Genomic DNA, 24,955 nt, shown 5'->3' with positions numbered 1-24,955 from the left:
TTTCCCAAAAAACTAAGTAGTAGTATGCCATAGTAGTATATGTCAAAATTTATTTTTGCACAAAATAAACAAAATTATTTCAGCCTGGAATGATCATAAACATCTGGAAATCATGGATTAGTGTAAGAGGATGATTTTTAGAATGTTATTTGTAGTTGTTGTGTGTCAGCAGATGCTGTTGAAAGTTAATGTGACACACTCAGAAGCTGTGACGTTTCAGGTCAGCCCTATTGCGTTACGTTCCACGTTTAAAAGCAACAAGGGCAAGCCATTAAAAGGGAAAGGGAAAAAGGAAAAACCTAGTAGCCCTTTGGGGTTTTCAAATAATAAATATATGGATTTTCTTTCACTTCATTATTTATATAGCAAATAAAGTATATTTATATTTCATGGTTGGTTATATGGTGTATGCTGTATGTATTTGTTTGTTTTTTTTTTTGTTTTTTTTTTTTGGTGGAAACTACTGATTTTTTCACTTCCGTTTGTTTTTTACTGGCAGAAACTACTGATTTATAAAGATGCATAAGGCTAATATTATGTGTGTTCGGTAACATTCTCATTTCCACCTGCTAAAAAACTACAACTACTAAGTAGCACTACTAACTACTAAAGTAGTCTTAACAAATCTCAACATGAATGAGATCATCATGAAAGAAACATCCTTCTTATAGTTCATTATAATATTATGATGCCTAAATTCCTTAGTGTTTAAAACTATCGGTGAAACACAAATGTTAAACAATGGTAATTTTAGGTGTTTTAAATCAAAATGTTGCTACTGTTTGTTATCATATTATTGTACTATTTGTGATATTTTCAAATAATTAGAAATGTTACAAAAACAGCTCCAAAAAGTGATTATCATGGTTTAGACACTTTAAGATCTTTAAGTGTGTGCATAAAAAGATATCATGTATTATTTAGCAAACCTCTAAGCTCTTAAAATCAAAGAGGCAAATGACTATTTTCAGATTTTTTTTTTTTGCAGCATTCTTTAAATTGGGCCTATACATAAAAGTGCAAAATGAAAATATCTCATTCCTTTCAAGAGTTATAGCCCTTTAAGTAAAAGTGGCCCATGCCATGCTTGAACGATGATGAATCAACAGTTTAAAATTATAATTGTTATGGGTCTATAACAAACGGTTCAGGAGTTATGGTCAAAAATGTCATTTCTTGTATTTATAGTGCCCTCCTCGGACCAATCAGGACGAGTCCATGCCATTGTGTTCCTAAATTGATTTCACCAAGTTTCAAGTCTCTAGGCCTTACAGATTTTAGAAAGTATTTTTTTACAGTAAACACATCACGTTAACACTGAAAGACTGGTTCTTTGGAAGATAGCAGTGCTTGAACTAGAATCAGGATGGTTGAACAGACCTCGTTAGGCTCTTGGGTTTGGTTTCGCTGAGGCTGCGTTCTACATACATTTGATTATCAAGCAAGCCGAGCTGCCTGAACCTGTGTGGGTTCTGACACAGTCCTGATTGATTGTTAACCATGTTTCATATATAGTTCATTAGTGGGAGTGTGAGTGTGTTCGATTATGTCGACCATCATCTCATCTAAGTTGCATATTACTACAAAAAGAGGCTAAGCATGTTCATCCTTTCTGGAATGTGTGTTTGTGTGTTGGCTTGGCTAGTTCATGGGAAGGGGCCTACCACACGCATATGTTTCACTCACTCAGCATTGCTTCGTCTCAATCCACTTTGTGTTCATGGATCTTATGGCATTCACACCTGTCTTCTCTTCCACACACGCGCCCTCCATGTTTTGTGAGTTTACGGTAGCTCTTAAGCATGGCAGGATCTATGGAAGTGTTATACAGGCAGAGTTTCAGAGGCTTAAACAAGGTTTATTGTTGCATGTTCGGCTCTCATAGCAGGAGCCGGCTGTGGATTCTCTAAGCAAGTGGACAGGTATAGAGGAAAAGAAGAGATTCAAGTCAAATAGAATATTATGCCCAAATCCAAGTAAATTGATGTATTATTTTTATCCTACCCATGCTCATTCTTCAATACTGGTTGCTATGGCTCTATAGGGTTACAGCCAGGGTATTAAGATTATATATACGTTATAATTTATATTAAGTATTATGCTTATTATATTTATATGCATATTATATTATATATTATATATAATATTATAGGTTATTAGTTGACTGCAGAAAATGAAGCAAAACATAAAAGGTTGCAGTGCTCTCTATAAGAGTCAGCATTTTTAAGGGCAAATGTTCTTAGTCATGATCACTTATATGATATGTAGTCGTTTGAGATTTTATTTCTTAATTTTAGTTAAAGTTTTTAGTGATTTTGTAGTTTAAGTAGTTTTCGTTTTTTGTTTCCAGTATTGATAGTTATTTTAATGTACATCATGGTTAACCGTTTATTTTATTTTAAGAATAAAAGATGTTTGTTATGGCTTTAAAAATTAGTTTCAGTTTTAGTTTTAATTAACTTTAATAACCCTGGTTGTTAGTTTCAGTTTTCAAAGTTTTATTACACATTAGCAACAAAAAAAAAAAGTTTTTAAAGAGTAAAATAATTTTTGGAATATTATTGTAAAATAATCAGTTTTATCTATTTGGAAATATTGTTTTTATTTAAGTAAAATAATTTTTGGAATAGACATTCATGATTGCGGCCTTAAATATGCCTGAAATAGGGCTATCGGCTTTATTTCAGCTTGTCACAAATGAAATTTCATGACTGTTACAATGAATTCATGTGGTCAATGATGCGTTTTAAAATCAGGCTAAACAGCTAAAATTGTAAAAAAGTAAAAAAGTGCTGTTTTTTGTCATCCTTTTAACAACATAGCGAGCAGGGTCGCGAACAATATCAAAATGGAATAAGTGTGGACGGAAATCTGACGGGTGCGCAGTGCTGTATTATTGAAGAAGGGAGCAGCGCTGGGAAAGGTGATGCTGATATTACTTTGACAACTTTTTTTAAACAGCATACTATTCCCATTTGAATTGTCCATTAATTCTCCATTAGCCACTAAAACAAAGTCGCTAATCCCAGAGTTGTCAGAGTCACGGCATCCCAACCCCCGGGCAGCATGGCATGTGTGTGTGGTCCAGGAGAGTCCACTCGAACTCTGTCCGTGGTCTCATCTCCGATCCTCTCATCTTAGTAATCTTTGCAGAATTAAGTTCAGCTCAGTGCCATTAGTGCAGCCTAATGGAAACATCTGGAGAGTTTAGAGTCACTTAATCAGGCATCTTCATATTATGTGATCAGAGAGAGTGATTTTGGGTGGTAATGACCCTACAGTCCTGAGTTTGGGTTATTTTGGGTGGTAATGACCCTACAGCAAGACAAATGGGCGGGTGGTGGGGGGCGGGGGATATTTTTGGAGTCGATCTGGAAATCTCATAACTTTTCCATTCATCCTTATTCAGGGTTTCTGTGGGTCATAGCATTAAATGTTTCATGCACTGAAAAAAGTATATCTTCCTCAGTGTTTTTGTCTTGTTTTCCAATACAAATATATACTAAACATTCTTACATCAAGATTCATTTACTTGAGATGCAAAATGAAGGTATGCATTCTTGTTTTCTGCAAAACTGAACTAAATTAAGTAAGTTTATGCTTAAAGCAAGCACAAATATCTGCTAGTGGGGTGTGAAAAAAAAAAACTTATCTCCATACAAACGAAGTTGATTTTTCTGTTGATCTCTTTGAGTCTGTTGACATTTGTTCTTGTTTTAATCACATGCTTCTTTTTGATAATTTCTCACGAAACAAGACTTATTACACTTCTTTTGCTTCTCAGGTAAATGTATCTTGATTTAAGACTCTTTGGGAAAAAAGACAAACATATTGAGAAAAGCATAACTTTTTTGCAGGTACAGTAAAATATTTCCAAAGTCTTGTGGTTGGGAACAAGTATTCAAGGCTAATATTTTGTCAAATGAATTAAAAGTAATGGAGATTGTAAGTAATGGAAATTGCACTTTTATTCTCTGAAGTCCAGCTAACAGAACTTATTGTGTTACATTTTGAGAACATGAATGAGTTGTGTTCCCCAATTTTTTTGTCTTGGTCTTAAAAAGTTCTTTAAAAGTCTTACATTTACCTTCATAAATCCTGCAGGAACCCTGTTGTTCCTGACAGTATCTAACAAACAAGTATATCTACATCTTTATTCTTTCCCTTACATATAATACAAAAACAATTTCTGCTGAATATACACACATGAAACTGTCACACAACCTCAATCAAATCTGCACAGATCAAAACAACATTCATTTTCATAACTCACTAAAAAAAAGGTTATATTTTATTTATTTATTTCCTGTAACCTAGTTCTGTCATTCTCTCCATGCTCTGGGCTCATTTCCCTCAATAAGCGATGAGATGAAAGGAACCATTTTGGCTCTAAATGCACAAGACTGTAAAGGAGCCATTCTGGCTCTGTGCTTCCACAGTGCCTCTGTATCACAGGCACACTGAAGCTGCAGGGGAGCAGTCGCACTCCTTCAATGCTCACTGCACTGCTGTTGTGGGAAATGCTGATCATCATGAGCACAGTGGCTGGGAGCCACAAGCCTTGTTTACTAGTACTAATGCTAACTGGCTTCATGCTGAGGAAACCTTCAGCCCTAAATATGCTGTTAATCTCATATCTCATAAAGCAGACCTTTATGTTGTAGATATAAAAGACACTGAAGCAGATTCACAACTTTCCATCAGAAGATCACTTTCAGGTCACTGACCACAGTGAGCAAACAGCTATATCGTCTATTCCAGGATCCACAAAAATTTAGCATTTTAGGGCTGGGTGTTGATACAGATTTCTTAATTTCATTTTATCACAATTCTGATTAATCTGGTTAAATTGTGTAATATTATTATTTTCCTTTCATATACATTTTTTTTTCACAGATAATGCTAACTTGGTAAATTATGTATATATATATATATATATATATATATATATATATATATATATATATATATATACTTAATTAATAAAATACATTTATCTGAGCAAATAATAATTGCAAAATATGCAGTTCATTCACTAACTTTAATAATAAACACAATACCATGTGAACCAACTGAAGTGAATTTATTTTATAAAACTTTGATATATTACAATTGTATATATTACATATTTGATATATTACAACTATGAAGGCGGGGTGAATTAAATAAAAATAGTAATCTTAAAAATCAGATTTTAATCAGTGAAGTTTTACGTGTTTTCTTGTCATTATTTTGCGGTACACGCCATTTTTTTAAATTAGTATTATTACAGGAAATCCTGATTACATACTCTCTATAAAATATGATTTATTTTGCCGTGGAATTGTAGATCTGGCAGCAGATTCATCCGTGTGGGTGCGACACTGCTAAAAAGCCGTGTGGGAAACACTGGCATAGAATCCCGATATCTGGATTTTATGAATCAATATCAAGCTGGTTGAAATAAACACTGCATTTAATTGGGAAAAGAATCTTTTTGACTTTTTCTTGTTGCTATTTTTTTTAGCCACATTAAAACAATTCTTGCTGGAAATACCCATTTTACAAAACACAATGGCATTGGTAAGAAGAGAAAGCAGATGAGAGAAGGAGAGAGCATGCATTTGGGTGGGAGATCGGACACTCGGGATGTAGGAAAACCCATAACAGCTGCCAGCGGATTAAAACAGCTTTGAGACAGATTAACACTTTATTTCCTCGGTTGTGTATGTGAGAAAAAGAGACTCTTTTGCTTGGCTCTGCAAGCTCTTTGATTGACCCAGAATGAGAATCTGTTACTGGGTTGATTTAGTGCATTTGTATTAGTTTTAATAAATATGTTTTCCTCTCTGCAAGGTATAAAGTGGACTGCTGTATTTAACAGTCAATGAAAGTCCTTGTTTTTCCATGTCTTTCAAACAGAAGTCGATTTTTAGTGATTTGGCCTCCATTCAATCTCACGCTCTCCATTTCCTTCATCTTTCTTTCTGTCCTCCATTCTTTACCTCTCTCTTCTGTGCTTCTCTCAGCTTTAGTTGGTCTCTCTGGGACATAAAACAAGTAAATGATGTGGCCCTGACCTTTGGAGGGCATGCTTTATTTCTTATAAGAAGAAAAATTGTGGATGAGAGAAGAAAGTGAGAGCAGATCAGGTCACATGTGGGTTGACCTTTCCCAGGTGTAATTTACAACAAGAGACCATAAATTAATTACAAATGATTGTATATTTTAATTTGCCAGGTTTCTGTCTCTGTTCTCTTTAGTGTCTGGTTAGAAATCAAACAATATAGTTTGTATGTAGTCTTAAGGATCAAAAAATGTCAATTAATGTCTTTGATACATTTCATATGCAGTCTTTTTTTAATTATTAATCAACATTATTCATTGTACAACATAAAAAATTGTTGGCTGCTGTAAGCTGCCAACTCACTTTTAAATGGTTGGTTGTTAAACGCACTGATTTACGATTCAACTTCATACTGTAATATGGGCTCGGCAATGTGTATCTGCCTCAATTATAGTCTTTCTTTACTGCACATGCATGTAATTTGAACATGAATTTTCTCTACAAGTGCCATCAGAGTCTTGAATATTTGAAAAACTGCTGCATTTAAAGACAGTTTGACTAAAGAACAATCCATAAAGCTGCTGGTTGTAGACCTAAAGGTGATGATACACTGGGCAACTTTTTGAGCAATGCTGCTGGAAAATGTTGCTGTCAACGGGCAAGTATCCAGATGGGCACATTTGTTGCCCATTCTCAGTGGTAAAGTCCCCAGGTAACATCGCTTGCGCAAAAAAATTGCCCTGTGTATCATCGTTGTTATGGTGTGTATTTACATTATTGTGTGATGCTTAAAACAACCTTTGTAACTTCTTAAATAAACACTGAAAAAAATTTGGCTTGCATTCTTTCCTTCTTTCATTTTTGATGAGGAAAGAAAAGTCCAGTCAGCCTGATCAAGCACGGTGCAACGTTTGACATTCACTGTTGGTGAATCAAGCAGAAGAAACAGGCCTGGAAACTATTTCATGCATTGATTGAGATGGAAGTGCAACTGAGTTAACCAACTGTTTTAAACAGATAAAAAACATCAAAGTACACTCTTAAAAATAAAGGGGGTTTCTCAGCAGTTCTGCTAATGAGTGGCATTCATGTCGACCGAACAGTATTCTGAGAATCATGCCTTTGTGAACATTAAAAGAGGGGTGCAATCTTGTGTTTGGAAATGCAGAAGTATTTCAAAACAGATTGTCAATGGTTTGATTTCAAAGTAAATCAAAGTTCATATCTCTTTCTTAGTGAATAAGCACAAGCCGTGGATCGAGAGCTCATACCACGGCGTCATCACAGAAAACTCAGATGTGGTTCTGCTGGATCCTCCTTTAGTGGCTCTGGACAAAGACGCACCAGTTCCATATGCAGGTAAGAAAGCAAGAAATGAGCGCTTTATAGGCTACTGGGTTTGTAGTACAGCGCTGCGCACACATCTTTCCTGAGGCAGTCTCAGTTGATGAGTGTGTGTGTGTGTGTGTGTGTGTTTGTGTATGTGTGTGTGTGTGTGTGTGTGTTTGTGTACGTGTACTCAATCTGTTCTTTCTGATTATAAGATGCTTTATGCTTTTCCAGATCCCCTGCTGGTTGCCAGATCATGCTGCCAATGTATCAGATACTCCAGCTGAACTGTATTTCTCTGATACACTTACACTGAGTCACTGCCTGAGGACACACACACTATCTGTCTATCTATCTATCTATCTATCTATTGTAAAGTTCAAAAGTTCAAAAATAAGTTCAAAAATACAAGTTAAAAAAATAGTCATATATTAATTTCTTTGAATTTTAATGCATTTCATTACATACAAATTTCAATTGCAATTCTGCATCCTGTTTACTAACTCACTTCAATTGAAAATGCATTTCAGTTCAGTTCTGAATGGCACACAACCCTTCAGTTTCAGATGGGAAATCAAAATATCAAAATAAACGTTCAACTCTAAAACATCTCAAAGCAATTTAAAAAGATTCAAGGTGGAATTAATAATAATAATAATAAAAAAAACAATTGGCATAGTTCAAAAAGGAAGTCTTTCTTTTTACTCTCCCTCTAGCACTTTTTCTTTTCATTTTTCCATCTCTGTTAATTTAGTGTCATTGGTGGTTTTCATTTTATCTCCGTAAAATACTAAAATATCAGATTTAACAATCTCTTCTCTTTTTTATTCCTCCTAAATAAATGAGTTCTTTGGGGGATATCAGTGGAGTTTTTACTGGCAGAATTCTAGTCAGACAGCTGCTGCTAAAAGAGAACCAACCCTTCAGAAAGACACTGAGATCCCTGACATCTAACACACACACACACACACACACACACACACACACACACACACACACACACACACACACACACACACAGACACACAGACACACACAAATGTTTTATCGCCACCTGTTCCCATCTTCCCCAACATACAGTATCCCTTGTGATATTTAATGTGATGTGATTTAATGCCACATGTGACCTTTACACAAACATCCCTGACTGTATTCTGACAAGGAAATTAATTAACTAGTGTACATAATGCATTCCCTTGAGAGAGACGCAGAGGGGAGGAAGAAAGAAAGGATAAAGGGGTTATAGTCTGATCAAAAATAAAAATACAGAGCAAAAGTGTAATATCCTTCATGTTAAACCACCAATAAAAAAGCTAAATAATTCTGTTGTTACAGGGACAAAATATATATGATATTTTTTAATTATTATATTAAAATAAAAATTAAAGTAAAATAAATTAGATTTTCTCAAATCATTATCATGAAAAATACATTCGTACAGGATAACTCATGAATTATATATATACAATTATATTCATATGCAATTATATGCAATTATTAATATTATACAATTATTTATTATTAACTATAAATATTACATTTAATATTTATAAAAATATATTTCATATTATATATTTATAAATATTAGAATTTAATATTTATAATTAATAATAAATAATTTTATAATATTGTTTAAATGTATACTTATTTATAAATATAATTTAGAATTTATAAAGAATTTATAATTATGTATAAAAACTTTTAAATAAATTACATTTTCTCAATTCATACATCATTGAAAATACGTATTTATTAACAAATACTATTTAATTATATTTATTTAAAAAAATATACTTCACTATTTATAATTATTTATAATGTTAGAATTATTTATTGATAATTAACACACACACACACACACACACACACACACACACACACACACACACACACACACACACACACACACATTTTCTATCACCTACACTAACCCTACTCCTAAATCTACCCCTCACAGAAAACTACTGCCAATTTCTGAATTTCATAAAACCCCATTTTGTATGTTTTTTAAGCCTTTTGTTTTTATGGGGACACAGGAAGTGTTTACGTTGAACTAAGAAAACTAAGAAAACACACTGAACTAAGAAAATATTATCCATGCATGTAAAAGCACAGATCTGATTGAATTAGGTTTGTGTTTGACACTCAAATGTCTTCAGTGTGTGTTGCAGGTAATGTACCTATAAAATGTAATTAAATATAAAGTGTGATTAATGGTTCTCCAGCAACCAACGATGAAGAGTAATTAATTAAGAGGGCGTAATTTATGTTGAAGCAAGATTGAGTTTCTTAAGAGGGTAATTGCTGGCAGGTTACAAAACAACATGCTGAATAATTGATGGATGTAATGCTCCAGTGATTTGAGCTGAACGCTGTAACGGAGCAGCGGTTTATAAAGAGCTGAGTAAATGCTGTGAATGCTAGATCAAATGCAAGATTCATCATGTAGTTGCTAAGCAATGCTTTGATAGATTTTAATCACATACACTTTAAAGAACTTTATCTCAAAGTAAAGAACAGTAGACGGTATATGAACCAAAGGCAGAGCCTGTTATACCATACCATACCAACTTTATTTGTTAAGCACTTTACAACAACCACAGTTGACCAAAGTGCTGTACAGAAAAAATAAACATATGTACAATTAATAACCACACAATAAAAGCATTCAAAGTAACAAATTAAGTTATGGTTATAACAGAGGATAAATCCAGTTATTCTGACTAGATGGAAGTTATGTATTTAATCGGAAATGTCTCAACCACTTTAAGGCACCATATATATATATATATATATATATATATATATATATATATATAGTATAATTATTATATAAATATATATATAATATTATTTTAATGCATAATAGACCATTTGCCAGTGAATGGGCACAATGGGGACTGGGTGTTTTTGTGACGGGTGCAGTATGCAAGGAAATAAAACTCATTGTAACAGGCTGAAAAATCTTTACATTTAATCAAAAAATATTATAAAATTATATAATATATTTATATATAAAATATAATTATATTTTACTATAATAATTTTATTATAGTTTACATTACATTGTTATATATAAATATAATTATACTACATTACTGTATATATTTTAGATTTATAAGAAGCACTGATTCTTCTTTATGTTACTGTCTTTATAGTTTATAGGTTAGTTGTTCTGTCTGAAAGGAGAACAGGAGATGGAGGAAACCTCACATGCTGTTTTGTTCAAATCAGAAGCGACAAGAGACTGAAGTGAAAGAAAGCATGAGTGACAGAGAAGAGGAGAGAAAGCATGTCGAAGCTCACTAGGCGCTTGAATGATAAAAGACAGCATTCAGTAATGTGTGTGTGTGTGTGTGTGTGTGTGTGTGTGTGTGTGTGTGTGTGTGTGTGTGTGTGTGTGTGTGTGAAGGTCTATAAGACGCTGTGTCTGTGAGTGTGTGTGTATGTGTGTGTAAATCACAGCTGCTGGGAGTCTGTAAACTTTGATCAAACACATGGCAGTAAATGAGACACACGATAGTCTGGCTGTGTCCCAATAACATACAGAAGTTTCAGTGTCAGTGTTCAACGTCTGCGCAGCCATGTGTTCATTTAGACATAAAAGTGTCATTTGCTGACAATGATATCTTACAATTATGTCCATGCAATTCAGCAGCAGGTAAAAGCAGTAATGGTGTCACAAGGAGTTGAATTAAATTAATTCTTTTTTTTTAATGAAATAATACATACTGTAGTCATTTAATGTTTGTTTCGTTATCTCAAAAGCTCATTTGAACTATATCATTAGATGTGATGTTATGGTTCCTGTCTGAAACCTCATTATAGGTGGTTTTAAATTCAGTACAGCTTTATGAACTTTGATAAAGCTTGAACAAACACATAAATGACATTCAAAAATATACCTACAAAAAACAACAACAAATAGACACTCAAAAAAATCATCTATTCTGCTAATAGCATTTTGGATTAAAAGTTTTTTTTTTTTAACACACTATTTTTAACCATACAGAAACATTGTCTAACTAGGCATCACGGCAGCAGTTTCATGCTTACACAGCTTTGAAGATTATGGAAACTATGGTATTGATTTAAAGGCATATGCATCATAATTACACCTTGAAAACTAAACAAAGCTCCAACTGTAAATTCATAAATGGGTCACATGTCAGTATTGATTATAAAATGATAAATGCAGATAATAACAAAAGCTAATAATCATGCATAGCAAAGTTAATAGTCATTTGTTGTTGAGGTCAAAGGTCATGTGTCCCGTCAAACTCAAAAACTCATCATTCACTTAGTAGAAGCCAGTTAAATTAGACAGATGCCAACAAATACATTTAAATGCTCTCAACTGCAATAAAAATGAAGATAACATCACAGGGTTAATATGTGTGTGTATATTATACACACACACAAAGATATATTACTAATTAGTTTGCATTGTGCTGTGAATTATTGATTGCAGAGAGAGACATTTAGAAACCAAGAATTAGTCAAGTTTTCCTTTTCAGCATTTTTACATGAATTGTTTTGCATATTATTACAATATATGCAGCTCAATATTAATATATTAAAATATTAAAAACCCCATTATTTTGAATTATATAAAATGTACAAAAAAAGTCTTTTCTGAAGTGAAAACTGTTGAGAGACACTGGTTTAAAGAATATGGTGAGAGAAAAAAGTGAGAGAAGAAACAGGAAGACTGAAGGAAAAGATATGAGCTGGAATTCTATTGTTCAAGGGCTTTCTCTCTCTCTCTGAGCTTTGTGTTCAGCTGACAGCTTATTGGAAATACTGGAGGGCATGTCAATCACAGTCATACAGTGTGTGTGTGTGTGTGTGTGTGTGTGTGTGTGTGTGCGTGTGTGTGTCAAACACTGTGTATGTGTGTGTGTGTGTGTGTGTGTGTGTGTGTGTGTGTGTGTGTGTGTGTGTGTGTGTGTGTGTGTGAATCCTTTTAGTGATCCAGCCTTCAATTCATGCACTCCATACTGATTTTTCATACCTTCGTAATGAACGCTGTCACGTTCATCTCTACAGCCCTATTTATGACTATAGCATAGCAAGAATATACTATACATATCACAGATACTGAGTATCATGGGCAGTGGGTCTGTTTATGTCCAATCTACACATCTTCTATACATTTGTGCACAGACTATTGTGTGTTATTGCACAGCTCTCAGGAAAACATCATTCATATTCCTCATATCACTCCACAGTCTCTTTCTTTTCTCATAATAACATAATTTAAACTTAAATCAATATTTCTTTTTTTTATTTGTCACGATAATCAATATTGCAAAATAAACCCCTTCAGTATGATAAAGCTTGCAATATATATATATATATATAAACGCCCCTCACTTACATTTATGCATTTAGCAGACGCTTTTATCCAAAGCTATTTTCAACAGAGGAAGCGTTTTTTTCGTGATGCACAGGATGTATTAAAAGCTCAAGAAAATGAAACAACTGACATTTATAAAAACATGTAGACCAACAATTAAAAAATAGTGCAAAATAAATTCAAGAACAAATGCTGTGTGAATGACCACTTGCTATATCAGTGTCAGTGAATTTTGATAAAAGCAAAGCTGAAAAAAACAAACAAAAAACCCACACATACTTCTGAAAGCTTTCTTTTTTAACGCCTGAATGCACTATTATTCATTCTTGTTCTCATGTACTCACACATGCAGAAAAATAGCCAATGAAAGATTGTGAAATATTATTCAACAAAAGGATTGCTGCGTTTTTTCTCCATCTCTTTGGCTCTTCCTCCTCTCTGTTGTTCTGTATATGTGGTGAATGTGGGTTTATTCTGAAGATCAAAGAGAGGAGAGATGGAGAATACTCTTATCGGTGCGGACAGCAGTGCTGTTTTACACAACACACACCACACACACACACACACACACACACACACACACACACATAATCATATTAATAGATTTCACCAATAATGAGTGCCCATTTACTATGGTGTTCCGTGGTTGCTAAGCTGTTGTAGGTGGTTGCTAGGTGGTTTCTTACCAAGATCACCTCCATATGAGAATTGGGGACAATGTCAACTTGACTAACATTATAAGTGTATTTCAAATAGATATTATACTGCTGTCGAAAAGTTTGGAATAATAATATTTTTTCATGTTTTTGAAAGAATTCTCTTCTGCTCACCAAGGCTGTATTTGTTTGATTAAAAATATGGTAAAAACAGCAATATTGTGACATATTATTACAATTTAAAATACCCATTTTATATTGTAATATAATGTAAAATATAATTTATTTCTGTGACGTAAAGCTGAATTTTCAGTATCATTACTCCAGTCTTCAGTGTCACATGATCTTCAGAAATCATTCTAATATGCTGATTTGCTGCTTAATTATTATCAGGTCTCAATTATTAATAAGATTCTCATTATAATCAATGTTGAAAACAGATTTTTGCTGCTTAATAAGTAGAAACTGTGATGCATTTTTTCCAAGATTCTTTGATGAATAGAAAGTTCATAAGAACAGCATTTATTTCAACTAGAATTTTTATGTAACATTATAAAATATTTTACTGTCAGTTTTGATAAATTCATTTTGTCCTTGCTGAATACAAGTATAAATTTCTTTCTTTATAAAAAAAAATACCATCAACTTTTGAATAGTAGTATATCGTGATTTCCACAAAAATATGAAGCAGTTTCCAACATTGATAATAATCAGAAATGTTTCTTGAGCAGCAAATCAGCATATTAGAATGATTTCTGAAGATCATGTGACACTGAAGACTGGAGGAATGAAGCTGAAAATTCAGCTGCGCATCACAGGAATAAATTACATTTTAAAATGTATTACAGTAAAAACATGTAATAATATTACTGTTTTTACTGTCTTTCAAAAACATTAAAAATCTTAACTAGACCAAACTTTGGCTGGCAGTTCATGTCTATTTATATTGACAATTTAACGAAGGGAAAACCATAAAGAGCTAGAAAAGTAAAGAATTTGCCTCCTTTCTTCTCACTGCAAGGCTTTTGTGGGATTAAAAAGAGCAGTAACCCTGAGAGTGCAAACAGGAAAGTTGGTGAAAAGAATGGAAGTCTTAATCTGTCGTCTTCTCACTCTGTAGGTGAAATCTGTGGCTTTCACGTGCATGGTCTCAGCGCACCGTTCGAGGCTGTGGTTCTGAACCGCACGTCAGGAGAGGGCCGTCTGCGGGCGCGTGGACCGATCGACTGCGAGCGTCAGAGAGAGTTCACCTTCATCATTCAAGCACGTGACTGTGGCACAGGACCGGAGGGACACGGAGAGAAGAGATCACACAAGTCAGTGTGTGCTTAAAGAAATGCATGTTCTCCACCTCAGTCTGATTCATGCTTGTGATGTTTCTGAACTGAAAGGAACACGGTGAACTATTTCTAAAATGATTCATCCGTGCTAGACTCACCTCTCTCTATTATTCACAGTTTCATTGAAGATTTTTTATTTTCCTACTTTTAGAAGTTCCCTGTTTTTGATGTCCTTTAATTCATTTTAGATTTTTTTCACCTCTCTCTATTATTCGGCTGCATTAAATTTTACATATATATTAAAAAAGAAACAAGTTTTCTTTTATAATTGTAAAAATATTTCACATTTTTACTGTATGGTGAGCATAAGAGTTTATATTTTTTACATTAGCGTACAGTTTATACACGTAGAATTGCAAGATGAGCAAAGACTCTATAAGACAGGTTTCTATTTCAAATAAATGCAGTTTTTTTTTCCTGAAAACTGTTTTTATTTTTTATTAATAACTGAGAACCAATTACCAGAACAGCATATTAGAATGTTTCTAGGATACTGAAACTGGAATATCACTGCTGAAAATACGCTTTTCAACAGTTTTAAATATATATTAAGAAAGAAAACATCTTTTAAATTGTTTTTTCAAATTTTTTATTTATTACATTAAATATACAGAAATGCAAGATGATGCCTCACAGGTTTTTTTTTTTTTTTTTTCCAGAACTGTAGGATACTGAACTATCACTCAAAAATCAAGGTTTTTATTTATTTATTTATTTATTATTATTTTTTTTTTCTCAGTAGTGACTATGAACCGCAGGTGTCTAACCTTCAGGCATTAAAAGCTTTTAAGAGCTCTATAATGAACACTGCACCTGTTTACCTGCAGACTGAAAGCTGCAAACAAACACTGAGCCAAAGACGCTTCTCTTCACCGGCAGATATAAAGACGCTTTAACAGAGCTAATGCAGTGAGCTAGACCTTTGAAGTCCTTTGAAACAAAATGAAAAAGACATTTGTGACTGAGTGAGATAGAAATGAGGTTAGTGATGAAATTGTGGAAAGAGAAAAAAAGAGAGAGAGAGACTTTCCTCATTACTCTGTATCTCTTTAATCCAGACAAGATTACTGTATCACTGTATCTGGCTTTGACAGCTTGGATCTATGATACTACACACACACACACACACACACACACACATTACTGTTTATGGTGAGATATTGGACTCTAAAGGGCAGTAAAGCTGCAAAATCACACAAAATCACACATGCCTAATGCATATGTGTGTTTGAGTATTTTCTGGTTTTTAACATTATAGCGGAGATTAGCAGGAGTGTTTGTAATCCTGTCATTTGTCAGACGAGCTGTTGCCCTTTGCAAAGCATTACTCACTTTTCACTCTGTCTTTGACATGAATGATGCAAGCTTGTTATTTGGGTATTTTCAGCTCGCAAAAGTGTGTCAGGACTGGTCGTGAGGATACCTGGAGGTGCTTTTTTTCCTTTAGACCTTTTTTTTAAAATTATCTTTCTCTCCCCGAAGACTTTATAATGACCTGCAGGAGAGAGAAATCACAAAACGAGATCTCTTTAGTATGTTCGCTGCTTCTCCTGGACAGTGATGGAGAACAAATGGAGACTTTTTAGTGCTTTTTATCCTGGGAAAAAGACTCCAGGACATGTGTCTCCTCTAAAGCAGATCACTAATTAGTTCAGATCTGGACCGCAAATCATTTCTCATAAATTAATATAATTATAGACACAAAAATCACAAGAAAACCTGCAGCACAGCTGTATTGGCAAATGCAAAATTGAAAGTCTGATTTACACAGCATTTACTCAAAATGACATGAACAACAACAAAAAAAATCTGCTTCCTACTAGTTTAGTATTATTTATAAAGCAGCAGTCTTGGAAAGCCTATTTTGTTTATTTAGATTTAAAACTTTTTGACTTTTTGTTTGACTTGAGTTTTTGACTGTTGACCTGAACATTTTTCATTCTAAATGCTATTTAAATTGGCTTTAGTTGCTGTTTTTCATTTCAGTCCCCTTAAAATACGCTTTTAACTCAGCAGTCGAATATGTGGAGCACTATAACGCTACCTTCAAGTAAAATCACAAAATAAAATGCAGCCAACCATGCTCTTTTCCTGATAAACACAACCTGACCTGACATATAATTGCTATTTTAATAGGTTGATAAAAAAATATGTAGAGAAGGAAATTTAGAGAAATAAGTGAGCTCTGCTCTAGACACATGTCCTGAAGTCTTTTTCTTAGGAGAAAAGTCTCCATTGTTCTCCATGTAATCCCAATTATTAAATGCATATAAAGACATATTTAACAGTGCTGTAATTGTTAACTAAAACTATTAAAAACTGTTTAGTTAATCAAAATGTGTTCCTGTGGCTCAGTGGTAGAGCATTGCATGAGCAGCGCAAAAGGTCATGGGTTCCCAGGGAACACAGATATATATATATATATATATATATATATGTAAATGTATAGCCCGAATGCACTGTAAGTCACTTTGGATAAAAGCGTCTGCTAAATGCATAAATGTAAAATAAAGCAAAAATAAAATAAACTGCAAACATTAGAAACTAACTTAAAATAAGTCAAAGTACTAAAATTACTAATACATAAATATATAAAACACAGATGTAGAAATGTGTGTGTGATGGTTGTGTGTATAAACAATAAAAATGACAAACGTTTGGAGGAAAATTTGGAGGATTTTAACACAATATCTTAAACTGTGATCAGATTTGCCAAAAGTATTTAAGTCTGAAATCAGCAGTAAAAATGAACTCAACACATTTAACAGAAACATCTAAGACATCTAAGTTGATACTTAAAAAAATATTTGCTTATTCAGCCTTAGGCCATCCATGATGTGTTTGTTTGTTTTTGTTTTGTTTTCAGATTTGTAGCATTGCATCACTTGCTCAGCAATGGATGCTCTGCAGTGAATGGGTGCCGTCAGAATGAGAGTGCAAGCTGATTAAAACATCACAATAATCCACACGTTATCCACACCACTCCAGTCCATCAGTTAATGTCTTGTAAAGTAAAAAAAAAAAAATTTCTTCAGGACATGTTTAACTTTAAACCATTGCTTCTGGACAAAATATGAATCCATAATCCATAATAATGCTTCCTCCAGTGAAAAAGTCCATCCCCTGTAGTCCTCCCACATCAAAATCCACCAACATATTTGTTTTGAACAGTTTTGGCTTGTAAACAGTACTTGATCCGAGCAGATTTCTCTCCTGATTCTGATAAAATTACTTTTTCACTGGAGAAGGCAATAATATGCATAGAGGACATGTATTTTAGCATGAAGCAATGGTTTAAAGTTAAAAACATTAATGATAGCTTTATTTCTTACAAACATCACAAGATGTTAATTGATGGACTGGAGTGGTGTGGCTGTTTTATCAGCTGTTTGGACTCTCATTTTGACGGCACCCATTCACTGCAGAGCATCCATTGGTGAGCAAGTGATGTGATGCTATATTTCTCCAAATTTGTTCCAATGAAAAACAAACTCATCTTCATCTTAGATGGCCTGAGGGTGAGTACATTTTCTCCATGAAGTCTCCTGGACAATGAAAAAGCAATAAAAACCTCTCTCTCTTTCTCAGGGCTGTGGTGCATGTGCAGGTGGGAGATGTGAATGAGTTTTCTCCCGTGTTTGGTCAGCTGGAGTATCACGGCTCGGTGACGGAGGGAGGGAAAAGTGTATGTATTCTGCAGATGCAGGCGTCAGACCAGGACTGCTCTCCACAATACAGCCAGATCTGCAACTACCAGATCACCTCTCAGGACACAGCCTTCGCTATAGACCGAAACGGTCAGCACACACACACACACACACACACACACACACACACACACACAGAAACACACACACACACACACACACACACAGAAAGATAGAAACACAAAGACATTCACACATGCAAACAGCGCTTTGCTGGTGTCTGTATGTAAATGTGTGTGTGTTTATGTGCAGGTAACATCAGGAACACAGCAAGCCTGAGCTTTGATAAGAAGTCACATTATAAAATCCATGTGACAGCATTTGACTGTGGTCAGAAGAGACCGGCGCAGGACGCTGTCGTACACATCCATGTCAAACCCATCTGCAAGCCTGGATGGCAGGGTAAGATCTGGAAATGTTTTAGTCTCGGATGCAGTTTGCACATGAAATGGTCTGGATTCAGTGGTCAACCAGGGAACCAAGTCATATTTACAAGTTACCAATTTGTGCAATTTTGAGGAAGCTAATTTGCAAAATTCTTCAGTGTTTTCTATACAGTCGTGGCCAAAAGTTTTGAGAATTACATAAATATTGGAAATTGGAAAAGTTGCTGCTTAAGTTATTTTTATAATAGCAATTTGCATATACTCCAGAATGTTATGAAGAGTGATGAGATGAATTGCATAGTCCTTCTTTGCCATGAAAATTAACTTAATCCCAAAAAAAACCTTTCCACTGCATTTCATTGCTGTCATTATAGGACCTGCTGAGATCATTTTAGTAATCATCTTGTTAACTCAGGTGAGAATGTTGACGAGCACAAGGCTGGAGATCATTGTGTCAGGCTGATTGGGTTAGAATGGCAGACTTGACATGTTAAAAGGAGAGTGATGCTTGAAATCATTGTTTCTTCCATTGTTAACCATGGTGACCTGCAAAGAAACGCGTGCAGCCATCATTGCGTTGCATAAAAATGGCTTCACAGGCAAGGATATTGAGGCTACTAAGATTGCACCTAAATCAACACTTTATAGGTTCATCAAGAACTTCAAGGAAAGAGGTTCAATTCTTGTAAAGAAGGCTTCAGGGTGTCCAAGAAAGTCCAGCAAGCGCCAGGATCATCTCCTAAAGAGGATTCAGCTGCGGGATCAGAGTGCCACCAGTGCAGAGCTTGCTCAGGAATGGCAGCAGGCAGGGTGTGAGCGCATCTGCACGCACAGTGAGGCGAAGACTTTTGGAAGATGGCCTGGTGTCAAGAAGGGCAGCAAAAAAGCCACTTCTCTCCAAAAAAAACATCAGCGACAGATTGATCTTCTGCAGAAAGTATAGTGAATGGACTGCTGAGGACTGGGGCAAAATCATATTCTCCGATGAAGCCCCTTTCCGATTGTTTGGGGCATCTGGAAAAAGGCTTGTCCGGAGAAGAAAAGGTGAGTGCTACCATCAGTCCTGTGTCATGCCAACAGTAAAGCATCCTGACACCATTCATGTGTGGGTTGCTTCTCATCCAAGGGAGTGCAGGCTCACTCACAATTCTGCCCAAAAACACAGCCATGAATAAAGAATGGTACCAAAACACCCTCCAACAGCAACTTCTTCCAACAATCCAACAACAGTTTGGTGAAGAACAATGCATTTTCCAGCACGATGGAGCACCGTGCCATAAGGCAAAAGTGATAACTAAGTGGCTCGGGGACCAGAATGTTGAAATTTTGGGTCCATGGCCTGGAAACTCCCCAGATCTTAATGCCATTGAGAACTTGTGGTCAATCCTCAAGAGGCGGGTGGACAAACAAAAACCCACTAATTCTGACAAACTCCAAGAAGTTATTATGAAAGAATGGGTTGCTATCAGTCAAGATTTGGCCCAGAAGTTGATTGAGAGCATGCCCAGTCGAATTGCAGAGGTCCTGAAAAAGAAGGGCCGACACTGCAAATACTGACTCTTTGCATAAATGTCATGTAATTGTCGTTAAAAGCCTTTGAAACGTATGAAGTGCTTGTAATTATATTTCAGTACATCACAGAAACAACTGAAACAAAGATCTAAAAGCAGTTTAGCAGCAAACTTTTTGAAAACTAATATTTATGTAATTCTCAAAACTTTTGGCCACGACTGTACACTCTCAGAAAAAAGGTACACGCCGTCAGTAGGCCGGCATCCTAAGGTACGAAAGCTAAAAGGAACATCATCATAGCTTATTTACCACTAAATGATGCATTTAAGTACCTTAAAGGTACTAGTTGAAGTTTTCCTAATTTTTTATTAATATTTATTATTATTATTTTATGTTTTAAATTTTATTTTTTGTAACTTTCTGTAGCATTCCATCAAGATATATTTATTTTGAATTTTCCATATAATATTTATATTTATATAAAAAAAAAAAAAAATCTTTTTTTTCATTATTGGACTCCTAATCTAGTTGTCTAATAAACCTGACATTATAAATTATGATCATTGTTGGCTTTTAACAAATTGCTTTTGTTCTACTTTTGTAAGTCGCCTTAGATAAAAACATCTGCTAAATGCATAAAAGTAATTTCACTTTTAGTTAACAATAACAATAAACTATTTTAGATAAATCTGCTCCTAAATTGCATATTTAATAATAACCTTAAACTGAATTGGTGAAGTTCAGTTCGAATCTGACAGACCTTTTAGATTTGAATCTGTGAATCAGTGGATTGAACTGATTCACTGAAATGAATCATCTGAATAGATGAAGACTCTTTGCTCCATACAAATTGATAACAGTGACTTTTGTTTAGTTGCTCCCAAACACTAGAGTGCATGTAAATATTCACTTGTTTCATTAACATAATGAATCAATATAATAAAACCAAGGTCAGTGTGGAAATTAGATGCATGTTCAACACTAAAATGCACAAAAAAGGAGTAAACAATCAAAATACAGTTTAGGTATAGCAATTTCAGACATTTCCTATGATCTGTGAATGACAGCTGCTCCGTCTGAAACCAGATTCAGCCGAGCGACACACACACACACACACACAGACACAGACACAGACACAGACACAGACACACACACACACACACACACACACACGAGGGCTGGATCTGTGCTTTGAATTTCCTGTCACTTTCTGTCCGTCTCTTTCTTTTCCCTTGAAGCTATTTCTGTTTGCTTTTAAACTCAATATATTGACCCCCCCCCCCCCCCACCCCTCTGCAACTCTGTTTTATTCCCTGTAGGTTTGTGCTTTTTTTCTTGCTTTTGATTGTCACAGGAGGCTTGCATCAGAATTAACACACACTTTCATATGATAGCCAGCATGATGCATTATGCAGTTCTTTGAAAGCTCCTGATATCAGTTTTACTAGCTAAAGAAGTGACACATCTAAAGCAAAGCTGCTCAACTGGCTGCAAAAAAAGGGTCTGTTATGACTGCAGACAGTGGGGAAAGACAAAATAAAATGACATGCAACATTTAAATGGGAAAAGAAAAATTATTCATGCAAAACTTAGCATGCTTGCATTTCAAAATTTTAGATGCAGGCCAAAGTCAGTTTGATTTTAGGTTTTGGTTCATTTAGATATATTCAGACTTCATGCAAATTCCAATAAGCTTTAATATAAAAGCAATCTGGGTTATTTCGCAGAAGTCAACTGCTATCAATATCATATCATTTGCCTTATACAGTATAATGCATTTCTCACGGCTTCTGGTCTCTGTAGAAATTGCCTTTGCTAAGCAGCTTGCATCTCTTGCATTCTCTCCACTCATTTGAGAGCAGGCAGACACGTTTCATTCTAAACGTTTAAAAAGCAACAAAAGCCTAAAATTATGTTTAAAAGCTCTTTCCATTATTAACATCCCCTCATGAGTTGTTTCCTAGATACACTGGTAAACAGCCGTTGCTAGTTCTCAGTTGTAACCCAAGAAACTGTGAATATTGATATTAAAATAGAAGCTTATACAAGTCAACATGAAATCAAAATCGAACCTATTTATATTCTTAAAGTGACAGTGCACCCCAAAATTATCATTTTGTTATTGTTTATTTACTCTCGTGTCATTCCAGACCTGTATGACTTTTTATCCTGTGAAAAAAGTTATTATTATTATTTTGTATATTCAATGAAAGTCAGCATTCTTAAAAATATCATACTGCTTTAAATGGTGACAAAATGTACATTTTTGCGTGAACTGTTCCTTTAATACTTGCTTATGCACAATTCATTTGTGCATGTTATTCCAAAAAAAAAAAAAAAGTTTTTGTTTAAACTTTTAATTAAAATCCCCTCAAACAACTTTCTTTGTCTCCTAATGTCATCAAACCCATATTTTTTTCCTCCCCGTCATTCGCTTTTTCACCATCCAGTCAATGTCCTATGGAAAAAAATCAAGTAAACTTTTGGTCTAAAGTAGACTGTGTCTCCCAGAATGCACTTTGTTGTGTCTCTGATGTGACTGTCCCTCAGGTGAGTTTGGAGACTCAGAAAATGTTCCTCTTTACTCACACACACCAATTTGGTCAAAGCTTCAGGCCAATTTTTTCCAGCCCACTGGATGATGACAACTTGAGTCAAGGCCATTTTTTAACATCTGACATAAAAGCATGAAGGAGAGAGAAAAGTAAACAGCTCCCCGTTGTTTCTCATAAGCAAGGGTGAATAATTCAGCAGGGGTGGACATGCACCGTCCACACTCACACACAAATTTTGTTGTTACCTTTAGGCTCCTTCCATGCATAAAATAATCATTTTAGCTCCAAATTTTCAAACCCAGCAGCTCAAAGTGTGTGTGAGCTAATATTTGTGTGGTCTCTATGTGAATGCATGTTTACACAATCCATTTAAAACTGTCCGCTGTTTAAATTTTTCACCCATAATTTCACATTAAATAACCACTGGCTATAGAATTCATTACAGCCACAATATAGCCAGAAAAAAATTAATATCTCGCCAGACACATTAAGAGCTAATTTATATATTATAAATTAGAACTGAATAAAACAAAAAGAAAATACGATTCTTCTTCATTCAAAAACAAACAAATGGGCTTATTTAGTTAGTCACATTAACATTTTTTTTGCTACTTTTTGCTACTTATATTTGTCATATATGTAACAAATCTGCAATTTGTAACATATTGTAGAAATACTATTTATCCTGTACTTACTGCTTATTGCACTTCTGGTTATATGCTAACTGCATTTTGTTGACTTGTACCTTACATGTGTAATGACAATAAAGTTGAATCTAATCTAATCTAATCTAATCTAATCTAATCTAATCTTGTGCTCCAAAAAATACCACAGACTTACATTAAGGGGGTGCTAAATATTTATTATTATAATTGATATATATAGAGGGATCTACTCACCATATATCAAGTACATTTTTATTAAAATTACAATTACAAATGTAATTAAATGTCATGCATGGAAAAATTAAAGTGAATAAGTGAAATTTTTATTTTAGTCAATTGTTAAAGCAAGTGTTTATGATCTTCGCAAGATCTTCTCTTCAGCAGAACTGTAACCCTAAAAACTTCAACAACATACACTCAAAATAATTCTTAATTCCAACATTTGCAACATTACCAATTCAGTCCTAGACAAAGTATGGAATAGCTATTTATCAAAACATTTCCTAACTTTCTTTCTTTCCAGGCTGGAGCAAGCTCATTGACTATGAACCAGGAACGGGTAGTAAGCTGTTATTTCCCAAGATGCACCTGGAGACGTGTGTGGGATGGGTGTCGTGGATCAGGACCACAGTGGAGCTGGAGACGAGCGGTGCTGGGAGAGTCTGTGACAGACAGTCTCACTCTGAGAGAGCCTTACAGAAGCTCTGCGGTATGATTAACAGCTATTTATTCCATTGCGCGCTTCCTCATTTCTCTTGGGTCGGTTTAATTATGAAATGTGCCTGAGGGCTAAACTAGTCAGACAAAACCTCCACCCTTGTCCTAGAATAGGTATGTGTCTCAGTGCAGAATCATTAGCAGTGTAATTCATCCATATCAGAGGGACTGTCTTGAGAAACTACAAATGAAGCTATATTTACAAATAATCAGCTCTTCACAGATCTTCAAGAAGACTAACGGTCCTTTCATTAGACACGTGTCAGCATATCCTATTGCACTGGGATAAAGTGTCAAATTAATGTGTAGTAATGAATGATATGGTAACGAAAACCCACGCAAAGCAAAAACTGAAGTCATCATAAGATTTCACGTTTTAAGATAACAGGCAGTGGAAATTTCTTATATCCACATATATATACACCAATACACACACACACACACACACACACACACACACATATATATATGTATTTATATTTATTTATTTTGTTTATAATAACATGACCTTACATATACACAATTATAAATTATGTAAAAATATTTATAAGTATATAAAATGTAAGTTTAATTTAAAGTATAATTTTTGCAATAACATACTGTATATATATATATATATTCATTTTATATATTTATAAGAGAATACTATTATATATTTATAAAGAATAAATAATACATATATA

At 34.5% G+C, this 24,955-nt stretch overlaps 1 pseudogene; it reads left to right on the top strand.

Moving 5' to 3' along the window:
* The window catches only part of LOC109093757, a 50,011-nt pseudogene that overhangs the window by 3,250 nt on the left and 21,806 nt on the right, over positions 1 to 24,955 (top strand).

The sequence above is a fragment of the Cyprinus carpio genome, chromosome A15 (assembly GCF_018340385.1).
Source record: "Cyprinus carpio isolate SPL01 chromosome A15, ASM1834038v1, whole genome shotgun sequence".
Taxonomy (NCBI): domain Eukaryota; kingdom Metazoa; phylum Chordata; class Actinopteri; order Cypriniformes; family Cyprinidae; genus Cyprinus; species Cyprinus carpio.
Note: the sequence above shows the minus strand (reverse complement) of the source record. Positions and strands in the feature narration are given on the sequence as shown.